We start from the raw sequence: 23,208 nt of genomic DNA on the forward strand, positions 1-23,208 counted from the left end.
ATGAAGAGAAGGGACTGTTTACAAATTTATTTTATGAGGTTAGTATTACCCAAATTCCAAAGCCAGATATGTTACTACAAGCAAAGGAAACTATAGGCCAATATTTCTGTTGAACATAGACACAAAAATGCTCAACAAAATATGAGCATGAGAAATTGAACAGCAACTTAAAAGGGAGCATGTAACATGACCAAGTGGGGTTTATCCCTGGGATGCAAGAGTATTTCAACATGAAAATCAATATATATGATTAATAGAATGGAGGATACAAATCACATGTATATCTCAGTAGATACAGAAAATGCCCGTGACAATTTCAAATGCTTTCATGATTAAAATCACTCTAACTGGTTATAGAAGGAAGTTAGTTATCTCACATAATAAGGCAACATACATGAAACCTACAGGTAACATGATCCTCAGTTGTAAAAAATGGAGACCTTTCCCTCTAAGATCAGGAATAAGATAAACATGCCTACTCTTGACACTTCTGTTCAAAATAGTATTGGAAATCCTAGTCAGGGCAACCAGGTAAGAAAAATTAATTAAAGGGGATGTAAATAGGAATGAAAGTAGTAGAATTATGTGTTGGCAGATGACTTAGCCTTAGCAAACTGTAAAGACTCCACTAAAAGCTGTTGGAACTAATAAATAAATTCAGTAAATTACAGGACAAAAATAAAAATAAGTTGTACTTCTATACACTAACAATGAACTATCTGAAATGGAAATTAAGAAACCAGTTCCGTTTACAATATCATTGTGTTTTTTCATACATTCACAGCAGTAGTATATATCTCCTTTTGGGTTCCTGGACCCAATTCCTGTGTGTGTGTGTGTGTGTGTGTGTGTGTGTGTGTGTGTCTTCCCATGCTGTGTGTGTTTTCCCATGCTGTGTGTGTGTGTTCCCATGCTGTGTGTGTGTGTGTGTGTGTGTCTTCCCATGCAAAACACCAGGCAATCATCCAACACCAGCAGGTATCCAAGAATTCAACTCAATTCTGACTTTCTGCCAGGAGACAGCACCAGATTCCCCAGGCTAATGACTCCATCTTGCAAGACTGCCATCCACTCCCCAATCCAGATGCCAGTAGCAAGCCCTAGGCTGTTCCTTGTGCTTTTGACCAACCAGCAATAAACTGGATGTTCCAGTGACTTCCCCCTTCGGTTTGATGAATTCGCTAGAGTGACTCACAGAACTCAGGAAAGCATGCTTAGCAGTTTAATAAATGATGCCATAAAGGATACAAGTTAACAGCCAGATGAAAAATACATAGGGCAAGATCCCAAATAAAGGAGGTTCTCTTCTTGTGGAGTTTGGGGCCTGGCTTGGTGGCATGTGGGCGTGCTCTGGTTCCTCAAGTGTGGAAGTTTTCTCAAGAAGCAGGATGTGAGAGTGGGATGTGCTCTTCTCATGGGTTTTTGTGAAAGCTTCATTGCATAGTCATGATTGACTGTATCTTTTGCCATTGGCTGATTCAAACTCTAGTCCCAACCCTTCGGTGGGGTCCAAAAGTCCCTCATTAACATGAGAAGACACCCATCTCACCTTTAAGTCTCTGCCATGTTTTCAGGAACTATAGATAGAGACCAAATATACCTGGGTAATATATATTTCTAATCTGAGTGACCAAATATGTATCTCTTTTAAATCATATCACAGTAATCTATAATAATAAAATATTTAGGAGAAAACTTAAAGAAATGAAAGACTTGTACATTGAAAATTGTAAAAAACAGTTTTTGAAGATATGAAAGAAGAAAAATAAATGGAAGACATCTTGTGTCTGTGGATTGAAAGATCTAACACAGTAAAATATCCATACTACCAAAGTGATTTATAGATTCAATACACTCTGCATCAAAATATCAATGTCATTTTTCACAGAAATAAAAAAATTATTGAAATTCATGTAAAACCACAAAAGATCCCCAAAAGCCAAAGCACTCAAGAGAACAATAACAAAGCTGCAAGCATAAAACTTCCCTATTTCAAAAGTACAAAAATGTATTCTGCATCATAGCTGAAGGTTGATTTAAAGGAAATAACAAATTTATAATAAAAGTAAAATGTATAATAAAAAATATATTTAAAAAATTAGAGAGTCAGAATTAGCTTGGGGTATTCAATTTTTTTATAGCAGGAAAATGTTTTTTTAAAGAATCACAAAGTTTCAGCTGTTAGGATTGATTTCCAATTAGGAGAGAATGCACCAAAAAAAAATTAGATATTCCCCAATTATACAAACTTATAACTATTGAGATAAAAAGAATCTTCATATTTTATTTGTCAAAATAAATTTAAAAACAACACATAAAGGATACTTCATATTTGTGAATATACCAATTAATGTGAATATATTTATACAAGAAATGTATGGAGGGTATAATCTGAGACACTGAGAGTGGTTATTAAGTTTAATTTTCCTAGTTTTGTTATCTTAATTTTTAAATAATAAAAAGCAATTACTTAAGGTAAACATATGTTACTAAAGGAGAAAATGGGTAATTTGTATTCTGTTACAGCATTTAGCAGCTATAGATGTTATTGAATTAAAGGAGGAAAAGGTAGGCTTGCTCTTTTTCATTTGCTTTTTATTTTGTGTCAAGTCCTATGTTGAATAATGTTGTGGAATTTTCAATTCTCTGAGGACATTGTCCCCATTGCTGCCTGTTTCAGAATCTTTGCCAAAATATTACACAGAAGATTCATAAACGACTTTGGAGCCTAATTCATCTGGGGTTTGTGTCCACATATACGCCTATGCGAACCTTTCCTCATCCTTCTAGTCCCAGGAAGTACAGGGATAAACACCAAGCTGAAATCAATATGGCTGTGGTCTTTGAGAGACTTAGAGAATTATTTTTTTTAAGAAACAGTTTGATATGTTTTACCAAAAGTAGAGAGATATGAATAGTTAACTGAATTGTGCTAAAAAGAAATTAAAGTTTATAATTTTGAATTGATTGAAGACTTTGTTAGGGCTGGATTTGTATATCAACAAATAGTAGGTCACCTTAAAGTAAGTGAAATGAAGGACTTCTTTAAACAACCTTGAATTGGAAATCGTCTGCTGACAAAATTTGCATTTCTGCACTCTATCTAAAGTGTTCAGTTTTCTAAGAGACAAAATAAGGAAAACATTAATCTACTATAGTGTCAATATATTTTCAAGATATTTAGGAGCAAGAACAAGGCTTACAGTTTCCAGGGTTGGGTAAGGCACAGTTGTGTTAAGACTAAAGGAAAGAGAGGTCGGTGGCCTCTGTATGTTTCCTTTTCTGTATCTTTAGTCTATTATCTACTTAATTATTTTAATTGCTCAATCTATTGTTACTCTTCATGTAATTTATTGTTAGTTGTGTGATGCTCATATTCTTGGGAGTGCCCAGCTCATCCTAAAACATGGAACAAGGGTCATCCCTGCATCCCTTTACCAAAAAGCCTGTAAACTCTTGGAAGAATTACTATGGGAAATGGTCAGATGGTGAGTACAGAGTATCTCCCACTTCTGAAGAAAAGGACTACATTAAAGCAATTAAGCGAAACCCTCACATAGCCAATTAATTAGAATTTATATAGCAAATGATGTGGGGTTTTATTTTCAATGTATTTATGGCCTTAAACAAGCATTGGTGAACAAAATCATTTAGCAGGCAATAATGTAGTTAGTTGGTGTTAACTGAGGAATAACAAATGACCAGTTGATGATCCAAATCCAGAATTCAACAGTTTTAAACTCTGTTGTTAATATGTTTCTGACAGGTGTATTGGGGAAGCAGGAATGGAATCCATAAAAGCAAAACTGTTTCTCTGCCAAACACAGGATCAAGTCAGGTAACACTTTTTTTGCCTTCATGCAGGTTTTATATGTATTCTGAATGTGTAGTCAGGTGACAGTGTGACTCAGGAGCCCTCAGAGCATTTCCTCCATCAAACATAAAAGCCACCAAGAATCCCATAAACTAGAGTCATAGATACAGGAAAAGTAAGAGTTGTCAGAGTATTTTTAACACTGAGTTCAGTTAATAAATAATATGACTTGATCTAGGTCTGAGGGTAAATATTACCTTGAATAAACTCTATATCTTATTCTCCTTGCTCTGTGGTTATTACATTAAACAAGACAAAAAAATCATGTTTCCAATAATTTTTTCACATCCTCTATTAAGCATAGAGTGTGACAAAAACACATAAAGAGTTCTTAACATGGCTTGGGAGATTTGGAAGGACTTCTCTGAAAAATCCAAGTAGAAAAAAGGAATGAATCACCAAGAACCAAGTATAGGTCAGAATCGGTAAATGGATGTAGTAAACTGGAGGGAAAAAACATAAATGGTTAGATGAAATTTTTTTCCAGACAGGTAGCCCACATAGGATGACTTGTGCAGTGGAACAGGGTCTTCAACTGTGTTGGTAGATGGATCTAGAAGCATCTTGTGTCACAAACACATCTCATATGTTTTTAATTTATTCAGGAAAAAAGGTTACAAGCAGATAGTGACACTGAGTAAAATTTTGTTTAGTGATAAGGGAAATATTCTTAAAGGGGAGAAATGTGCTATGAACCAATCTATTGCAAAGTACAAATTAAACAGACAGTACACATTTAAAAAACTATCATTGAAAATAATCTTTTCTTTGGACTATATTATTCAAAAGATCCATAAAAAGTTTTTTTTTGAACACAGGTCATGACCATTTAGTACACTATAAAATCTATTAGATGATATTTGTATTTATTTTTAATAAGATACATTAGAAAATAAAACATCAGAGAGCAGGGCACTGAAGGGTTATTAGCATTTTACTCACATTTTTGTTATAGATATATATGTGTGTATTTGTGTGTGTGTGTAAATATGTACACTGGGCTGCTATATGAAATGTCTGTCTTACCATACGTTGTAGTAAAAACATTTGAAAGCCAGGTTTCTAACCAATCGATGATAGGCTATCAACAGAGTTGAGCATATGAATTAGTTAAAAAATTCATTATTAAGTAAAATAAAATACATTGCTTGGCTTTTCTGAACAAAATCCAATGTAACACATTTTTTTTCCCACCATCTTCTCACATTTTAATCCCTCACTATTACATGCAGATTGGGCAAAAGTCAGGACCCAGGAATGAGAAACCACACATCCTCACCACTTTCATCCTCCTGGGGTTGACAGATGACCCTCAGCTACAGATTCTGATTTTTATATTTCTGCTTAACACCTACATGTTGAGTGTAACTGGAAACCTGAGTATCATCATCCTCACATTAGTGGATTATCACCTTAAAAAACTGTGATGTACTTTTTTCTCCAAAATTTTTCCTTGCTAGAATTCCCATTTACTTCTGTGTGCAATCCTAGATTCATTTTTTTCTTTTTCCTTGGAAAAATTCAACATTTATTTACGTGGCTCCTAGTTATGCACCAGCCACTACTAATGGAGGGGGTAATAAGTTCAGCTTTGGGGAGGTAAACAGTGAATTCAAACCATCTCAAAGGAAGGGGTGCCAGAAAAGCAGACAGCTCCGCTTTAGGACAACGCAATCATGTAGTCATGTTAAAGGAAGGGTTGCAAATTTTTTCATATGCTTCAGAACTTCACAGTTCTGGTGTCTGAGGCTTTAGCAGTCCTGAGCAACCCAGTCCTCTGAAGTCAGTTCAAGCCCACTTAAATAAAGAATAGGTATGCATTCCTAGATTCTTGTACAGTATATCAACAGGTGACAGGACTATTACCTATAATGCTTGTATATGCCAACTATTTTTTACAGATGTTTTTGCAGTAACAGAATTTTTTCTCCTGGCCACCATGTCCTTTGCTCGAGATGTAGCCATCTGCAAACCCCTGCATTACATGACTACTATGAACTACAGAGTCTGCAAAAAGGCTTGTCTTCTGCTGTTGGATGACTTCTTTGTTGATCATATCACCACCACTTACCTTGGCACTGGACCTGGAATTCCATGCCTCTAATGCCACCGACCACTTTGCATGTGATGCTAACCCTATGCTGAAGATCTCATGCTCAGATACATGGCGCACAGAGCAGATGGTTATTGTCTGTGCTGTGATGACTTTCCTCATGACTGGTGTGTGTGGTTCTGTCCTACATGTACATCATCAGAACAATTCTAAGACTACCCTCTGCCCAGCAGAGGACAAGAGCCTTTTCCACCTGCTCTTCCCACATGATCGTGGTTTCCATCACCTATGGCAGCTGCATCTTTGTTTATATCAAACCTTTAGCAAAAACTAAAATGGCCATTAAAAAGGGAGTGTCAATACTCACTAATTCCACTTCCCCCATGTTAAACCCATTTATTTACACTCTGAGGAACAAACAAGTGAAACAGGCCTTTAATGACTTAGTCAAAAGATTTACATTATTCTCAAAGAATGAGGGGAACATTGATGTCAGTGTCTCTAAGCATATTTTCTTCAGTTTCTATGGAATTTTCTCTTTTCCCAGTCTGGGCGTGGCCTTCCATTCAGTACTGATGCTGGTCAAGTCACCCCTTTCATCACCTTATAAAGAAACCTCTTTGAGATGATAATCTTGATGAAGATAAGTGAGAATAGGTGTTTCAGGAAATCTAAACATGATTTCTTAATATTTCCTTACCAATGCTGAAAGGATTGGGAAATTTATCATAAAATATTAGTGCCATGGTGCACATCATTCTTCCAAATAAAACACAAACAAAAAAAGAATAAACAAGAAATCTCCTATCTTAAATAAGAAGAGAAATAATATTGAAAAGAATCAATAATTTTCTAAGTGTAACAAGGAAATATTTCATGAACCTAAGATACATTTAAAACAAGGAATAAGTATACGATTTAGGATTTGAAAGAAGCATTTACTACTGAGCAATCTTTAAAATCCCAAGATTCACGTATTTTACTGACTGGATCCAATCCAATATAAAAGTTTTTTAAAGATTGTGAAAGGGACATGAATTCAGTTAAAATGAAGAGAAAAATGTATTGGTATTTCCTGTTATAGATAAATCTTCTAAAGTTACATAAAAGAGATTGATATTGATGTACCAAATGAAATGTGAACTCTTGAATGTGGAGTATTTAAGCAATCAGCTGCTTGACCAAGAAAACTAATACAGGACTAGAAGAGTGATAAATTCATAACCAGTAAGCCAAATATTCTGGAATAGAAAAAAAGAGAAACAGAATATAATGTGAATATCAATATCGATGTGATCATTTGCTTTATTAAAAAAAACCAAAATGTCATTTTAAAGGCAAAATTATGCACGTGTGGGGTAAATGAAAGTGTTTACCCAAAGTTTCCATAATTTCCCTCCTGTCTTTAGTCCATTTAAATAGCAGTGGGTGTTTGCCACAGCAGACACTCTCCTGTCAAGGGGTGGAGAGAAAACGGCCATTCTTTCCTCCCCTCCATTCCTGGTACCTAATTGGTGTGGAGCACACCAGTCTCCAAGGACCCATCCATGGAGATCCTGGTGGAAGGGGCAGTCTGCGGGATAGAGCGTGAGCCACAATCAGAAGGGATGGATGCAGTGAGGACTGGCTAGCAACCTCAAGCAAGCTGCGAGCAATAAGACCTCCTCCCAACTTGCCCTTCCTCGTGTCCTCTATGTGTTTCTGCAGATTTATAGGGAACTTGCCCAGGCCAGGGGAACCCCTTACCCCCAGAACTATAGCACCTAACGGTAATACCCTAAAGAAAGATCAGCATTTAATTACTTGTTACATTCTGTACCAACTTTCACCTCTATAGTGCAACATACTAAAACTTTTTCTGATCCTTGTTCTCTTACTTCAGGCCACTTCTCTTATCATGGCCCGGGTAGGCAGGAATTTTCCCTCCATTTTAAACCTTCCAATCTCTGAGGGTCCTCCAATTTAAATGACATTCCTGCAAAGAATTTTTTGCTGACCTTGTCTTATGATTTCACTATGGACCACCAGGCCTGGGTTAGTCTGATACATTCACACTAGTGTCATCACTTACTCACTGCTTTCATACCCTACCAATGTTTACTTGTTTTCATTCTACCGTCAATGGAAAATGCCCTGGAGAATGTCTGCCTCGTATACCAAATTCTTGTATGATTTATGCTTGGCATCTAGACAAATATTGCTTGCATAATAAATAATTTTCCAATATGATGATTTGAAACTTCTGATGATACAAAATGGAACTATTATGTGAGGAGAAAAAACAAAGAATTAACATTTGACATTAATCTGTGAACAAGAGATAAAAAAAGGCATGGATGTAAGTAACAATCCTGTTAAAATATTTATTTCTAAATATCTGAAGGAAATAAAAAGTAAGCAAGAATTTGTGGACAATGTGTAATATTGATAATCCTAAAAAGAACCCTACAAGGGTTATATCTATAGTCAAAATTTACACTGAAGAAATGTGGAGAAACAAAAGTTTAGAAAAGTGAATTACTGCTAGCGAGTAGTAGAACTAGGACTCAAAACTAATTTATTGATTTTTTAAAGGAACTATTTATTCAAGTAAATGTGTCTGACTCTCCAGACATGCTTTCAAGGAAACTCACAAGAAATACTTATCGGTAGTAAATTTGAGGAAGACTTATTTCATTAACAAAGTACAAAGAGAAAAGTAAAATATAATGCATTTATATGATACACATTATGAATATTAATACTAATAATGTAATGATATAATGATAAATGATATTAATTTCTATAATGGATGATATGCTATAAATACTGTAACATTAAATTTTAAAAAGTAAGGTTACCAGTATATAGAAGTAAAGAGCAAGTGGAATTGGAAAAAGAAGTAAAAGTCAGAGAGGTGAAAATAAAAAAGAGCCTGGTAATGTGGATATTCAAACTCACTGAGAAAAGCCTTCCCCCAGGCATTTTTCTAATTGCTAATCACCTGTTCTATGCAGAGCTTCCTCATATGAGCCCATTAAGAACCTGGAGGGCTCTGAATCGATTTCTCAAAATTTAAGAGTACTTGAGAGAAAGGTTCTCCAAGTTTCAGCCCCCAACTTGGACCAGAAATATTTAGTGGCCTTCCACGTTTCAACCAGAAGAAAGCATCTGAGCAGGTATCCTCACCCTATGGCTGTGGTTCAACTTCAGATTTCTGAGATATTTAGCTGCTCTGATTCTTTGATTCTACCATAACCTATGCTATTAATCCATCAGCTTAAATCTAGGCAATATATATGCTTCAATTAATATTTGACCTTTGCTTTTTTTTTCCATGTGGGAGTTCCCTAGCCTAAATACAAGACTAAATGAAGGGTGTAGATTTCAGCTTCTGAATATCAAGTCATCAGTGATAACAATGGATTTAACTGCTGTCACATTACTGATTTCTGACTTCTTTAACCAATGGTGAAAAATCATTTTCTATTCAGGCCTGGTTTATTATCTGGGCTTACAGCTTGGTCACATATGTATAGGATATCCGTGATATTAGTTTTCTAAACCACAGCCTGTCTACTAATTGCTATTATTTAATCACATATATTCTCAATGTGAGTTTGGAACAAATTGAGAAGTAGACACAGGATTCAGATGAGTACGAATAGTTGTTTCATTCATGATAAACATAGATTGAAGAAGCTGACTAAGATGAGGGAGGTTCCCTAAATTGGCTTGATTTTCCTGCCAAGTTAGAAGCTGGACATTTTTGAAACAATAGGTGAGGACATTCTGCTCCAGCCATCTGACTCAGAGGCAAATAGAGGTGAGAGGGCACTGTGCTTGTCTTACACATAGCCAGTCATTAGTAGTGATTTTATTCCAATCTCAAGCAAATAAATTTTGTAGAAATTATTCAGTAACCTTGTTTTTGAAACTGTTTGTTAGTAGGGTTTTTAAACATTTATAAAAGGAGATAAGATACAATAATAACCAGATACTGTTTGGTTTAAATCATTATCAACATATTAACATTACTTTTCTCTATCACCCTGGAATGTTTTATTTCTTGGCTGCAGTGGGTAAAGTTGCAATATTTACAGAATCTCTTGCCTGGCCTTAGTGAATGTCCATGTCAATAGGTGTTTCCAAGGGGTGGAGAGAAGTAGGGCATCTCCATGTCAATAGGTGAATACAAAGGGAGTGGGGAGGGAACATGCACCAGACCAAAGAGGTTTGGTGGGGTTCTTTTGCGGGAGAGGTGCCTTCAGCCCTGGAGATGGTATATCATGTGACTGGCCATTTGCCTTTGGCATCCCCAGGGAATGATGAAGCTGATAAGATGTTTATCCCCAAAGGAGTACACTGTGTACATTTCTCCCATCCCTGAGTATATTTTGTGGTTAGATATCCAGCAGGGCCTGTGGCTACAGACCACTGCAGGTGAGTTCAGACTGAAGGTTATGTGTGGTAAAGGCAGTTCTGAGAGGACATGCTAAGCACCCGCCTGTAGCTCTACCTATACCTTGGTGGGTGACAAATAGAAAGCAGTATAAATTGCCTGGGGGACACAAGGAATTTGGAGAAACTCTACAGGATTTGGAGAAAGTAGGCATCATAAAGCCCAATTACGACCCATTTAATTGCCTGGTCTGTATAGTGAAAAGCCAGATAGTTTCTGGCATACGACTGTGGATTACAGGGAATTGAATAAAGTCACACCCCCTTTTCATGCTGCTGTCCTCTCTATAGCAGTCCTTATGGTCCCACTCAGTCGTGAACTAGGGAAGAATCATTATGCTGTGGATCTTAATAATGCTTTTTTCTCTACTGATATAGATCAGGAATGTCAGGAACAGTTTGCCTTCATCGGGGAGGCCGGCAGTGGACAATCACTGTCCTTCCATAGGAATCCTCCAAAGTTCCACCATTTTTCACAGACTTGTAACCTCGGACTGGGCTGCATGGAAAAAACCACAAATGGTGCGACTGTATCACAGCGCTGATAATATGCTCACGTCTGATTCTCTTGAAGGTTTAGAAAGGGCAGTTTCTAGACTGCTGCAACATCTATAGGAGAAAGGATAGGCTGTGAACAGCATCATGGTCAGGTAGCTACTTTGTCAGTAAAGTTCTCAGTGCTTTTCTTTTTTTTTTTTTTTAGTTAATTATTTTTTATTGAAGGGTAGTTGACACACAGTATTACATTACATTAGTTTCAGGTGTACAACATAGTGATTCAACATTTATATACATGACAATTCTAGGTACCAGCTATCACCATACCAAGCTGTTAAAATATCTTGACTATATTCATTACATCCCGGTTACTTATTATTTTACCATTGGAAGTGTTTACTTTTTTTTTTTTTTTGTGAGGGCATCTCTCGTATTTATTGATCAAATGGTTGTTAACAACAATAAAATTCTGTATAGGGGAGTCAATGCTCAATGCACAATCATTAATCCACCCCAAGCCTAATTTTCATCAGTCTCCAATCTTCTGAGGCATAACAAACAAGTTCTTACATGGGGAACAAATTCTTACATAGTGAATAAGTTCTTACATGGTGAACAGTACAAGGGCAGTCATCACAGAAACCTTCGGTTTTGCTCATGCATTATGAACTATAAACAGTCAGTTCAAATATGAATACTGATTTGATTTTTATACTTGATTTATATGTGGATACCACATTTCTCTCTTTATTATTATTATTTTAAATAAAATGCTGAAGTGGTAGGTAGATACAAGATAAAGGTAGAAAACATAGTTTAGTGTTGTAAGAGAGCAAATGTAGATGATCAGGTGTGTGCCTGTAGACTATGTGTTAATCCAAGCTAGACAAGGGCAATAAAACATCCACGAATGCAGAAGATTTCTCTCAGAACAGGGGGGGTGAGGTTCTAAGCCTCACCTCTGTTGATCCCCAATTTCTCACCTGATGACCCCCCTGTGACTGTGCCTGTCTTAGGTTGTTCCTCCCTTGAGGAATCTTACCCGTCTCTGGCTAACCAGTCATCTTCCGGGGCCATACAGGGAAATGTAAAGTTGGAAAGTGAGAGAGAAGCCTTATTGTTTGAAATGGTTAGCTTTTTATTTCTTTGCATATTTATGCCCTGTGGCTTCTATGCCCAGCATTTGTCTTGAGGTATCTTTATCACTTGGAAGAATTATGATATTCGGTAAATTTGATATGAGGCACGAATTCTATTTAAGGGTTGTAATTAGGAAGGAAGAAGAAAAGCTATAGAAGTAGCAGGCGGAAGAAAACATGGGAAGATTGATTATTTCTTTGACATATCTTCTTGTAGAGTAACTTCAGCATGTATAGGTTTTAAGCTACTAATTAAATTCTGCACACACATTAACATAATAGGAGTATAGTTACATAACCAAAGCATACCTGTAATTACCAGCCATCTTCAGTGAAACCAAGAAAACAAGTTAGGCACCTTAGGCATTTGTGAAAACTTATCTATGATATGGTGGATATAATCCAACTGAACTTGAACAGTCTGAGAGAAATCAGACAAAACCCATTCCTGGGGAATGTTCACATCCCTTATGTTCTTTTAACAGTAAATAGTCTGTAGTTCTAAGATTTTGGAGCGCTACAATTTGCACTTCTCCTAATTCTTGATTGAGTTCCAACAGTATAGATCCAGTCAAATTTGTTGTTTTAGTGTATGCACAGGCCAGCTTAGTTATCTCCTTCCTCATTCCCATGGAAAATCCAGGACCTGGTGGGATGAGTGCATCTACAGCTGTAGCGGTGCATGGATCTTTATTGGGGTTTTTGATGATCATCTTCTGGTATGAGTCTTCCAGAGAGTGCTGATGTTGGAAGTTCTTTTTCATATCGTATCGTAGTTCATTTTCGTGGTAGCCCAATTAGGCTTTGATCCTCTGTATAAACACAAACAGACCCTTTGCCTACACTTTTATATGCCCTTTATACCCTTGTGTAGAACTCATTAGAGGTTACCGGTTACCACATAGGAACTGCCTTTTTTTTTTTTTTTTTTCTGGTATCACTAATCTACACTTACATGACGAATATTATGTTTACTAGGCTCTCCCCTATACCAGGTCCCCCCTATAAACCCTTTTACAGTCACTGTCCATCAGCATAGCAAAATGTTGTAGAATCCCTACTTGCCTTCTCTGTGTTGTACAGCCCTCCCTTTTCTCCTACCCCCCAATGCATGCTAATGTTAATACCCCCTACTTCTCTCCCCCCCTTATCCCTCCATGCCCACCCATCCTCCCCAGTCCCTTTCCCTTTGGTACCTGTTAGTCCAGTCTTGAGTTCTGTGATTCTGGTGCTGTTTTGTTCCTTCAGTTTTTCCTTTGTTCTTATATTCCACAGATAAGTGAAATCATTTGGTATTTCTCTTTCTCCGCTTGGCTTGTTTCACTGAGCATAATACCCTCCAGCTCCATCCATGTTGCTGCAAATAGTTGGATTTGCCCTTTTCTTATGGCTGAGTAGTATTCCATTGTATATTGTACCACATCTTCTTTATCCATTCATCTATCGATGGACATTTAGGTTGCTTCCAATTCTTGGCTATTGTAAATAGTGCTGCGATAAACATAGGGGTGCACTGATCTTTCTCATACTTGATTGCTGCATTCTTAGGGTAAATTGCTAGGAGTGCAATTCCTGGGTCAAATGGTAAGTCTGTTTTGAGTATTTTGATGTACCTCCATACTGCTTTCCACAATGGTTGAACTAACTTACATTCCCACCAGCAGTGTAGGAGGGTTCCCCTTTCTCCTAAGCCTCGCCAACATTTGTTGTTGTTTGTCTTTTGGATGGCTGCCATCCTTACTGGTGTGAAGTGATACCTCATTGTAGTTTTAATTTGCATTTCTCTGATAATTAGCGATGTGGAGCATCTTTTCATGTGTCTGTTGGCCATCTGTATTTCGGTTTCGGAGAAACGTCTGTTCAGTTCCTCAGCCCATTTTTGAATTGGGTTATTTGTTTTTTGTTTGTTGAGGCGTGTGAGCTCTTTATATATTCTGAACGTCAAGCCTTTATCGGATGTGTCATTTTCAAATATATTCTCCCATTCTGTAGGGTTCCTTTTTGTTCTATTGATGGTGTCTTTTGCTGTACAGAAGCTTTTCAGCTTAATATAGTCCCACTTGTTCATTTTTGCTTTTGTTTTCCTTGCGCGGGGAGATATATTCAAGAAGAGGTCACTCATGTTTATGTCTAAGAGGTTTTTGCCTATGTTTTCTTCCAACTCTCTGGAATGTGTTAGGTTATTTTTTTCTTTCACAGTGGTATTGATGGGTTTGACAAGGCGTTCAGGTAACCATCGAGGTCCATTTCCCAGTGTATCATATACACAGGCGTGTCCTCTGCCCCAGATAAGAACTGGGTCGGGACCGTGCCACTTGGAGATAAGCGGATCTTTCCATAGAACTTCTGCAAACTTTGTTTTGGTTTCAGGGTGCCACAGCTTATCTGCTACAGACTTACCATTATCATCTAATTGTAGAAAATTAAGTGTGAACAAGGCATGATTGAGGAGGTTCTTTGGAGAGCCTTTTACAGGATACACAGTATTGGTTTTGAGTTTATTGATCATACCTTTTAAAGTTTGATGAGCTCGTTCAAGTATTCCCTGTCCTTGGGGATTGTAAGGGATACCTGTGATGTTTTTAATTTAAAATTGATGGCAAAAATTTTGAAATGCTTGTGAGGTGTATCCTGGTCCATTGTCTGTTTTAATGATTTGAGGTTTGCCAATAACAGTAATGCATTGAAGAACATGGGCTATAACATTTTTGGCAGCTTCACCACTGTGGAGAGTGGCAAATATAAAACCACTGTAAGTATCAATGGTCACATGAGTATATTTAAGAGCACCAAATTCAGAAATATGAGTAACATCCGTCTGCCAGATTTCATTAGGGAGTAGGCCTCTTGGATTAACTCCTAAATGAGGAAGGGGCAGTGAGGTAACACACCCCGGACAATTTTTAACAATTTGCCTAGCTTGTTCTCTGGTGAGTTTAAATAAAAGTCGAAGAGTGTGAGCATTCACATGATGAAGAAAATGGTATTGACTAGCTTTGGTGACTGCATCGGTCATAATAAAATACATAAAGCGGGTATTTTTATCTGCAAGGGCATTACCTTGGGAGAGGGGACTAGGGAGGTCGGTGTGGGCTTGCAGGTGGCCTATATAGAAAGGGGCTTGTCTAAGTAATATGTAGGTTTGGAGTTGTTGAAAGAGGGAAATGGCGTTGGTAGAGGGTTTAATGTAAGGAACAGTTTCTAAAATAGGAATTGAATATGCTATGTAGGCACTGTCGGTATACAGATTAAAAGGGATTTGGCTCAGCATTTTGAAAACTTGTAAAATAGCAAATAATTCTACGAGTTGAGCTGATTTAAAGGGTGATTGGATGCTGTAACTCTATGAGCCAATAACATAGGCAGCAATGCCAGAGGAGGAGCCATCTGAGAAAACTAAAGAGGCATTTTCTAAAGGAGTGGATGAGGTTCTTTTTGGGAAAATAAAGGGATGTAGTCGTGAGAATTGGAGTTTATGTGAGGGATAGTGATTATCGATTTTACCTTGAAAAGAAGCAAGGGATATAATCCAATCATCTACATTTTGGGAAAGCCAATCTGTTTGCTCTTTTGTGTAAGGAATGATGAGCTGATCAGGATCTCTGCCAAAATGTTGGCAGCTTTTCTCTCTGCCTGCTTTTATGATCTTTGCAACTAATGAAGGGTATGTGATAAGGACTTTAGGTGGTGAAGAGGGCAAATGGATCCACAATAAAGGATTACCTTGCCATAAAACTCCAGTAGGAGTGTGTTGCGTATTACAGATGATGAGAGCGAAGGGCCTGTCATAGGATAAGAATGTAATTTGTTGTTGTTGTATAGCTGTTTCAATAATGTTTAAGGTTTCCTTCGCTTCAATGGACAATTTCCGAGGGGATCGGGGATCAGAATCTCCTTGCAGTATATCAAAAAGGGGTTTTAACTCTCCAGTAGTTAATTTGAGATAGGGTCTAAGCCAATTAATATCTCCCAAGAATTTTTGGAAATCATTCAATGTTTGTAAGTGTGATGTTTTTAATTGAATCTTTTGGGTAGTGATTTTGTTTGGAGTTAGTTCAAAGCCCAGGTAGTAATAGGGATCTGTTAATTGAACTTTGTTTGGAGCAATTTGGAGACCGAAAGAGGTGAGACGGGTGGTCAATTCTTGACTACATTTCATGACTTCAGAGTTGGATGCCCCAGCCAGGAGGATATCATCCATGTAATGAATGATATAGGTGGAAGGCCATCTGGACCTGAGGGGATCTACGGCTTGAGCCACAAATTTTTGACACAGTGTGGGGCTGTTCGCCATACCTTGAGGGAGGACTTTCCACTGGTAGCGATGCATTCGCCCTTAGAAATTGGTGGCAGGAATACTAAACGCAAAGCGTTCTCTATCTTGGGGATGGAGAGGGATAGTAAAGAAACAATCTTTAAGATCAATGATGATCTTAAAATAATTAGCTGGGATGGCTATGGGAGAGGGGAGACCAGGTTGAAGGACCCCCATTGAGAACATGGTTTTGTTGATTTCTCTGAGGTCCTGGAGGAGCCTCCATTCTCCTGATTTCTTTTTAATTACAAATATAGGAGTGTTCCAAGGAGAGATGGTGGGTTCTAAGTGTCCAGCAGTTAATTGTTCCTGTACTAACTTAGCAGCTGCTGTGAGTTTTTCTTGATTTAAAGGCCATTGATCTACCCAGACAGGGGAGTCTGATTTCTACTTTATCTTATCTGCGTGGGGTACAGGAAAGTCAATGGCCATCATGGAAAATTTTTACTCCCTAATCCTGAACGATCAGTTTTGGGTATGACAATAAGGGGTTCTTTTATGCCTTGACTATTTTTTCCTAGGCCCTGGCTGGGCAAATAGCCTTGGTTAAGCATTTGTTGGGCAATAACATCATTTGGGCTGGCCATGACAAGTTTTAATTGGGATAAAATGTCACGTCCCCACAAGTTAATGGGTAATCCAGCTACTATGTAAGGTTGGACTTGTCCGGAATTCCCTTCTTTATCTCTCCAGGATAAGATTTTAGAACTTTGTTTGGGGTTTGTGGATTGGCCAATGCCTTTGAGATGGGTTACAGTTGTACTACAGGGCCAACTAGGAGGCCACTGTTGGGCTGATATTACTGTAGCATCTGCTCCTGTATCAACTAATCCTTCAAAGGACTTGCCATCTAGTTGTAGGGTTAGCAATGGCCTTTCGGTGGTGATTTGTTGTACCCAATAAGCATCAGAGGAGCCAAAGGCAGCATTTAATCTGAAATTTTTATTATAACTTTTATGTGTTGAATCTAACGGGAGTAGTAGGAGTTGGGCTATTCGTTTCCCTTTTGACATAGATATTGGACCCATAGGAGCAGAGGCTAGGAGGGTAATTTGTCCTGTATAATCATTGTCTATAACTCCTGGTATAATATGGAGGCCAACTAATGCAGAGCTCCCTCGTCCTAAGATTAGACCAAAGGTGCCTGAAGGTAAGGGTCCATAAGTTTCTGTGGGGAGCAGCTGGACCCCTTGGTCAGGAATTAATATTGTGCTGGTGGCGGAACAGAGGTCCAATCCTGCACTTCCCGGGGTGGCACGGGAGAGGGAGCTGATGTCTGCGCAGGGAGAAGCTGCTGCTGTTGAGCTGGGGGAACGAACCTGATAGCCCCTTGGTTCGCGCTTGATGGTGGGGCCAGGGGCTGGCCCCTCTGGGAGTTTCCCTGGAGTGGTTGAAGGGGTGTGCCTTCAACAGTTGTCTTAGAGCGGCACTCTTTAGCCCAATGAAAACCGCACCGACATCTAGGGCAAACAGTTTTTGGGGGAGCACGGGGCAGGGGAGCACGAGGCGGGTGAAGTTGAATCTCTGCCTGACACTGGCGGGCGAAATGTCCTGGCTGATTGCAATTAAAGCAAGTTTTTTGTTTATTACTATCTTTATTAATATCTTTTAGGGCCATCCCTATGGCCAGTCCAATTGTATGTGAAGTTCCTATCCCGGAACAGAGTTTAATATAATCAGAAAGACTCCCACAACGGTGAGGTCTTATGGTCTCTTGACAGGTCGGATTAGCATTTTCATAAGCCAGGTGTTTAACAAAGGCACTTTCTGTTTCTCCTCCCCCAACTAGTCGCTCGGCAGCATCTGTTAGGCGACTAATGAAGTTGCTGTAAGGCTCGTCAGGCCCTTGGCGGATTTTTGCTAGGGAGGTAGTAGCGGAGCCTTTAGGGGGAAGGCGCCGCCAGGCTTTTAAGGCTGCATTTTGGACCTGAGCTAAAAGGCCAGTGGGGGAAGGCTGCTTGGGCCTCATTTGTTTCATAAGGGCTTCACCCGAGTAATTTATCTCTCGTCCATGAGCGCGAGGTTTTACTTTCACTATTGCGCTGTGCAGTCTCACGGCAATTTTCTACAAAGTCAGTACGCCACAAGACATACTCTCCCCCGGACAAGGCAGCTCGCGCTAGAGAAAGCCAGTCATTAGGGGTCAGCCACCGATCGCTCAGGCTTTCAATTAAGGCTAATGTGAAAGGAGCTGTGGGGCCATAATTGGTAAGAGCTGCTTTTAAATCTTTTAAGTGTTTAAGGTTTAGGCGGCGGTATTTTTGGGTTTTAGCTAGGTTTTCTATATTATTCTTAGGCTCTTCATTGTCTGAAGGCTCCCCCTCAGAATCCTGCTCTTGGTCTGGGGTATCTGGGTCTTGGGAGTCTGGGACGTTCTCGTCCTTGCTCTCTTCTATGACTTCCGGGGGTGTTTCTGGGCGGCGACCGCGGGTGACTGGAAAGGCAAGGACTGGGTCTTTTGGTTTTGCATTCTTTATAGGTTTTTTGGGGAGTGAGGGAGGCTGCGCGGGGCTCAATGATGTCACCTCAGCCTCAAGGGCTTTGATCTCTTTAATGAGCTGAACATGTTCACGTTTTTGCAACAAAAGTTCTTTAAGTGAAGATACTTCTTTGGTTAGAGAGATTTTCGCTTGCCGGATGGGGTCAGATAAAAGGGGGGTGGGTAATAAGGAGGCTCTAGAGCAGGGATTTGAAGCATAGGTACACATTGGGGGGGAATAGGTTTGTATGGGGGAGGCTTAAAGTGTCCATTAGTGGCACCATAAAGGACTGGTGCTGTGAGACGCCAGGGGTTTTCATGATCATGAGAATGAGCAGCTTGGTTTCTTAATGTCTCCTCATTTTCTGGGCTTAAATGATTGTCTTGACGTCTTAAGGACGTGAATGTGGGGTAAATGGAGGGGATTTTGGGGGAATCAGATTTGCTAGCTTTACTTTCAGGTTCATCTTGAGGATCTGGAGCATTTTGTTCAGATTGGGGCTTAGGAGTTTCTTCAAGAGAAACAGCGGGATCTTCAGGGATATCTACAGTTATTGAAGGGCAAGTAGAGGGTGGTCGGGAGTTTTCTCTAAGGGCTATTTCTCCTGTTTCTATAACATTTTTGATATCAGGGTCTTGTGAATGAACTTTAAAGATATCATGAATAAGGTTCCAAAAGGAGAATGCTGAGACAGGGATCTTTTCAGGGCCAAAGGTCTGGTAAAATCTTGGAGGGCATCACCAACTCTTTCCCAGCGTTTACAACTGATAGTGCCCTCTAGGGGGAACCAAGGACAATTTTCATGTAGGAAGGAAAAAAAGTGTCTTAAGATCCTTTTTCTTAACCTTTACACCTCATGTCCTGAGAGAATCCTTAACTCCGTTAAGAAATACCTCGTGGGAGTTCAGAGAATTGCCCATCACTATGGTTACAACCTCTGCTCTAACTAAATTTGAATCTCTCCAAGTCAGCCGCGACGACACCAATGTCTTGAGTCAGTGGAGCCACTCTCATCAGCTCAGACGAGCCCTTGCTTACGTAGGACAGCCGGCAGGTATAATCCGCCTGCTCGGACCCTCTAGGGCAGGGACTCTGTAGTCAGAGTCCCCTGGGTATGCCTTCGAGGTGAAGGGCCGTCAGCCCAAAGTAAGCACAAGGTTTTCAGAGAGGAACAACCAGAGGACAAAACAAGGAATAAATCGCGGCAGGAGACTGGAGGGAAGTGATAAAATCAATCAGACTACTAAAATTGAACTCACAAGAGTAATTTTGAAATCTTGCTTGGGGGATGCGTCTACTCACCTCTCACGGATCTGTATTACGGACGGGTGGGCCGCAGTGATCGTCAATGCAGAGTCGGCGTCAGGCTCCTACCCGCGCGACGTCTCAAATGAGTGCCTGGCCAGGACTACGAGTAGATGTTTCAGCAGGGGTCCCGTCGAGCCCCACGTTGGGCGCCAGACTGCCCCGGCCCGCGTGGCAACTTATTCGGGGGCTTAGCCGGAGACGCCTACAGAAATGAAACAAGCAAGGGACACAGAGGAAGACCAGCAAGACAGGATGTCTGATCAAGCTGGCGCAGTTTATTGTTTGCAGGATCAATTTATACAGGTAGCGAGGAAGGGGTGGGTCAGGTGATTGGACCTTAGGTGGTGCCGGCGGGAGCGTGTGGAGGGGTGATGGGGCCTTGGCTGGTGCCGGCGGGAGCAGAGAACCCGGAAGAGAAACAGGGAGTTCGCCATTTTGTGGGTGGGGGGTCCTTTGGTCCCCGGCAGATCCCCACCTTAAAACAGCCATGTACTTTTTTTTGCAAAATTTCTCCTTCTTAGAGATCTCATTCACAACTGCTTGCATTCCCAGGTACTTGTATAACATAGCAACAGGTGACAAGGTCATTGCCTATAAGGCTTGTGTCGTTCAAGTGTTTTTTACTGACCTCTTTGCAGTAACAGAATTTTTTCTGCTGGCTGCTATGTCCTATGACCGCTATGAGGCCATTTGCAAACCATTGCATTATGTGACCATCATGAGCAGCAGGGTCTGCAAGAGACTTGTTTATTGCTGTTGGCTGGCTGGATTGTTAGTCATAACCTCCCCACTGAGTCTGGGGCTAAATCTGAAATTCTGTGACTCAAACGCCATTGATCATTTTCTCTGTGACACCTCTCCCCTGATGAAGATATCATGTTCAGACACATGGTTCATGGAACAAACTGTTTTAGTTTGTGCTTTGCTGACCCTTATTGTGACCCTTATATGAATAGTTCTGTCCTATGCTTATATTACCAAGACAACTTTAGGATTTCCTTCTGCCCAGCAAAGAAAAAAGGCCTTTTCCACCTGTTCTTCCCACATGATTGTGGTTTCCATCACTTATGGCACCTGCATTTTCATTTACATGAATCCTGCATCCAAAGAAGAAGTGACTATTAATAAAGTGGTTTCACTGCTCATTTCTTCCATTTCACCTACCCTAAATCCATTTATTTATATACTGAGAAATAAGCAAGTGAAGAAAGCCTTCAAGGACTCAATCAAAAGAATTGTGTCATTCTTAAAAAAATAAAACAGCACTGAATAAAAAGAGTTAAAATAAAAGGTGAGTGTCTTTCAAACCTTTCTATTGAAGCTTATTACATTTGTCTTTTAATAATCTATATTTCAATTGTTATGCTCCTCAGTTCCTCTTTAGATTTACTTACACTATACCTTATTCAACTCATTTCTTTCCTTTGCTATTTAATCCACCTCTTGTAGGAGATTTGTCTCAGTAAAGAAAATCGAAGCATATTTGTCATAAATTCATTTTAGATATATGTGACCCCATGTAACTTAATTTTATAACATAATAAAAAACAGTCTCTCATGACACTGGTAACTTATTATAGAAATAAATAAACGATTACTCAAATGTCCATAAAATACTACAAATATTCAAATAGGAATTGAAGTTTTATGATAAAATACTGAATGGAATGAATGAAGGCATGAGGGAATAAGACAAGGAACCATTGAGAGAGAAGATAGTGGTATCTCTAATACTCTAAATGCACAAAAAAACTATGCTAGATAAAATGTCACAAATATTCTTTTGAAATCACAGGTAAGAGTAAAGTTTAAAATGTAGGCAATCGTAAGGTATCAGATACAGAACAATTAGAAATGAGGATAAATAACCCCATCTATCATCTGTGGATTCCCAAGAAACAAAGGATGGAGAGGAGCAAGTTGTTGACTTATGGGTTACAGGGACTTGAGCTGAATGTCCATATGGAGGTGGGAGGTGAAGTGTCAGGATCCACGTGGTGAAAGCACATAAAACTAATAGGATAAAATAAATTCAAGACTTTAAAAGTGTGATTTAGGGGGAAATAACTGCCCACTCTCATGAAAAAACAATTTCCTCTAAAAGAGTTTTCTGTTTTTCTTGAGTTATGAACTGTGGATGAGGAAGTGGGAAATATCATGTACTACTGTCTATTTAAAATGGAGCTTTATACTCCAAATTGTATAAAAATAATTTACTAATGCTACAAATAAAGAATTAAATAATGAATCCAAATATAAATCTCTGGAAGTTAGAAAATACATATGGAATGAGATGAGATAGAGATACTTCATACCAATGCATATAAAACATAAAAAAGTTATACACAGAAGTAAAAAAATTATGCAAACATTAATGTATCCAATTACTTTATAAAATAATAGAAACAAAAATAAAGCAATTACTGCTCATTATAAAATTTTTAAAACCCATAAAATTAGTCCAAAATTTGTAGAATATGGATTTTACTAATGATAGAAAATCAAATTTTAAAATATAGAAAATCTAAAAGTTGATTCTTTTAAAAATTTCAAGAAAATTGATAAATTTCTATCAAACATGAATGAATATGAACAAAGGGCAACATATTTAAACTTAAAAATCAGAAAGAAGACATAAACACTAGTTCAGTAGAAATTAGAAAAACTTTATGGATGGATATACTATCATGATTCCACAACAACAACAAAATAGGTAGACCTACAGCTAATGAACAAGCTTTTAAAAATTCATCAAGATGTGGAAAACTTAAACATCAATTTCCATATATTTGGGAAGACAAGATTAACCATTAATGAGGCAAAAGGACCAGACTACTTTACAGTGAACCATGGTAAACAATAGGTAATCTCATCATGACTTCAGTTATCCAAACAGTAAAAAATTCTCCCCAGTGAATTGTATGAAGACATCTTAATGTTTTGACAAAAATACCATTGAGACATTTTAAGCCAAACTATTAAAGTACCCTGATGAGTATGGGTGACTACTTCAGCAGAACCCTACAAAATAGCTAAAACTTCCACTATGATCAGTTAAGATTTATTCTAATTATACAAGGGCAAAGATAGATCATATAGAT

General features: G+C 38.7%; 1 pseudogene; it reads left to right on the forward strand.

Moving 5' to 3' along the window:
- The first annotated feature begins 471 nt into the window (after positions 1-471).
- On the forward strand, positions 472-21,514 carry LOC118931230 (olfactory receptor 6C2-like; annotated as a pseudogene).
- The last annotated feature ends 1,694 nt before the right edge of the window (positions 21,515-23,208 follow it).

The sequence above is a fragment of the Manis pentadactyla genome, chromosome 10 (assembly GCF_030020395.1).
Source record: "Manis pentadactyla isolate mManPen7 chromosome 10, mManPen7.hap1, whole genome shotgun sequence".
Taxonomy (NCBI): domain Eukaryota; kingdom Metazoa; phylum Chordata; class Mammalia; order Pholidota; family Manidae; genus Manis; species Manis pentadactyla.